Source organism: Nannospalax galili, unplaced genomic scaffold (assembly GCF_000622305.1).
Source record: "Nannospalax galili isolate Female #2095 unplaced genomic scaffold, S.galili_v1.0 scaffold336, whole genome shotgun sequence".
Taxonomy (NCBI): Eukaryota; Metazoa; Chordata; class Mammalia; order Rodentia; family Spalacidae; genus Nannospalax; species Nannospalax galili.
Window position 1 is genome coordinate 5689713 of NW_008343385.1, and position 3351 is coordinate 5693063.

Genomic DNA, 3351 nt, shown 5'->3' on the forward strand with positions numbered 1-3351 from the left:
ACATACAGAGCAGGAAAAAGTAAATTTCCATTTTTTTTAAAATAAATTACCCAGACATAGGTATTAGGTTACAGCAGCATCCAATGGAACCAAGACCAAGACTAAGGCCACAAAATGGGACTATGTAAGGAGCTCTGACATGGTGTGTAATAACAGGAGAGGCTACCTCCTCACCATGAGACTTTGCTCAGGTTCTCACTAAGGCCCTGTGGCTACCTAGCTATTTCACCCTTGATTGAATGTGTATATTTCTAGACCTACTATTATTATGGAGGTTGGGGTACAATAGGCTGGGTCTGAGCATACTTTCCTTTAGTGGTTATTTTTGTTTTTTAAAAGATTTTGTTTATTTATTATTTATTTATTGTGTATGAGTGTATTGTCTGCATGTATGCAAGTGCACCTGTGTTGTGCAATGCCCATGAAGGTCAGAAGGGGGTGTTGAATCCCCTGGAACCGGAGTTATGGACGGTAGTTAGCTGCCATGTGGGTGCTGGGATTCTAACTTGGGTCCTCTGCAAGAGTAGCCAGTGCTCTTAACTGCTGAGTCATCTCTCTAGCACTAGTGATTGTTTTTATAAGCTTAAAATATGTCAATGTTTACACAAATCTTTCAAACAATTATATTTACAGCCAGCAGGAGTACATGTTACCGTTTCAGATTTTTATTTCAGGCTTTAAAAAAAAAATATATACATATATATATGGTCGAATGCTATGGCTAAAGTGTAAATTATTATTGTTCTCCCCAGCACCACTTCTTCCCCTTCTTTGCCCTCTACAATCAGCCTTTTCGCTGATCTTTCTTGCTGTATATGTTCCTATTTATGAACAATGTATAATATAACATTGATTTGTGTTTTTAAGTTTTTGTGCCAAAGCTATTATTCAGTATAAATCTTTTTGCCAACCTGCTTTATTCCTCTCTACTTTTAAAATCTATGCTAGCTTTTAGTTACTATCAGGAGGTAACTGAGGAAGGCAGTTTATAAATTGAGTTTATAAAGGAAAGAGGTTTATTTTAATTAATGGTTCTGGATATTTAAGGTACAAAGAACACTGATAGGCTGTGACATTGACTGTGTCCCGGCATGGCAGGAGTGTGTGTGCGTGTGTGCTTACTTTAGGTTGATAGCCTCTCTCCTTCTTTCCATAAAGACACCAGGATTGAACTTGGAGATTCCACCTCATTGATTTAATGCAATTATTTCCTGAAGCCCTTACCTCTAAACACCACAGTCAGATTAAGTTTCTACCCTTCATTATAATTAACTTGAGACTCTGAGGATTAGACTGTCCTATGAGCTTTGGTGAGGTGAGACACAAACCATATTCAGGCTATAGCATCTGTCCATGTTAACATCCATCCATCTACTTCATTCATGCACAGCAATCCACGGCCCCTCAGCAAGAGTGTAGCCAGAAAGATTCTTAAAGAGGCAGAGTCTTGGGAACTAGTGAGATGTCTCAGTGGGTAAAGGCACTTGCTGACAACTTACATTCAATTCCTGGGACACGCCTGGAAGAATCACGTGGTGGAAGGAAAGAATCTACTCGCACATGTTCCCTGACCTGCACACATGCACCGTGACAGAGGCACATTCATACACACATATCATACACAATAAATAAATGTAATAACAAAAAGAGGCAGGACATCAAGGCCCATGTCACAGGCTGAAGAAACTCTGGTGACATCTTTGCATTTTAAAGTCAGAAAAACAAAATAAAACAAGCCCTGCTGCATTCCTTTTCACTTATGACACTAGAATTTACTTGAACTACATAACATGCAAAGACATTACAATATATGTCCATATGTGTATACTTTTATTCTCTTGATAGACATTCTCGTTGTTTTCCATTTTTAAAATATGTTACACAGACAGCAGACAACTTGATATTCCAACATGTTCATACATTATGGAACTGTCACCTTAGGATAATGAGGTATGTGTTGTCCTCTGAAAATTCTTATGCTTCTCTCTTCCTGCCCCCACTGCTCTAGGACACACTGTCCTGATGCACTGACTTGCTTTCTGCACCATGGTTTTCACTTCCTAGAACCTTCCATAAGTTAAGTTGTATGTGCTCTTTTGTGGATTCCTTCTTTTACTCCACATTCTAATTCTACATTCATTCATGTCATTATGTAGATCATTAATTCATTCCTGTAAAACACTGAGTAACCTCCTTGTTTACCTATTGCCATAGTTTCTTTTCCTGTTGCTATGATAAAAATACTCCAATGAGGGGCTGGAGAGATGACTCAGCAGTTAAGAGCACTGGCTGCTCTTGCAGAGAATCCGGGTTCAATTCCCAGCACCCACATGGTGGCTAACAACCATCTGTAACTCTAGTTCAAGGTGATCCGACACCTTCTTCTGACCTCCTTGGGCACTGCAGGACATTGGTGCACTTACACACATGCAGGCCATACACTCAAACACATAAAATAAAAAATAATTAAATATTTTTAAAAATACTCCAACAAAAGCAACTTGAGGGAGAAGGGGGTTGTCTTAACTCACAGTTGAAGGTACACTTCATCATTGTAGAGAAGTTGAGGCAGCAGGAGCTTGAAGCAACTGGTCACATTATGTCAGCATCCAGAAGAAGAGAGCAAGCAAATGCTTGCTCCTGGTCAGCTCCAGGAGCTTTCTTCAATGTATAGTCCAGGATTCCATCCAGGGAATGGTGCTACCCACAGTGGGCAGGTCTCACCTCCTCAATTACACTCCCCCAGCCTCACTCACCCTCCCATCTCCCCTGCATCCAGAGCAATTCAGTTCCTTCCCAGGTCCCCAGGAGCACTCTGGGCCTGGCCCTGCCCTCACCTCCTTCTGCCTCCCCGGGTCTGCACAACAGGCCAGCCTCTTTCCTGGACGTCGGGGCTCTTCCTGGTCCTTTGCATCCAGACCAACCCAGCTCCTCAGTGCAGTACTCAGGGGCCCTTGGAGCCACCTCCTGCCCCCATCTTCCTTTGCATCTCTGGGTGACACGGCCGCCAGCTCCCCTAGACCAACATCTTTCCTGGGCCCGGCTCCCAGGTCAGTCCAACCCCCAAGTTCCTGAGGCCAAAATCTATCCTGGAGGGATCCAGACCTTAGGAGAAAGCCTGAGAGGATTTGATCCGCATCTGATTTGGGCCTCTGTGGGAACTCCTGAAGACAAAAGCAATCTGGCCACTCCAATATAAAATCAAAAGAGAGAACTGGAAGCTTAGAGGAACCACCCTTTCATGCCCAAAAATTAAACCACAAAGAAACATAGAGTTCATAAAAAGAAGCAGACCTAAACTTGAAGGCTTGAGTCTCACACAAGAATCAGAAACTACAAAAGAAATTCACA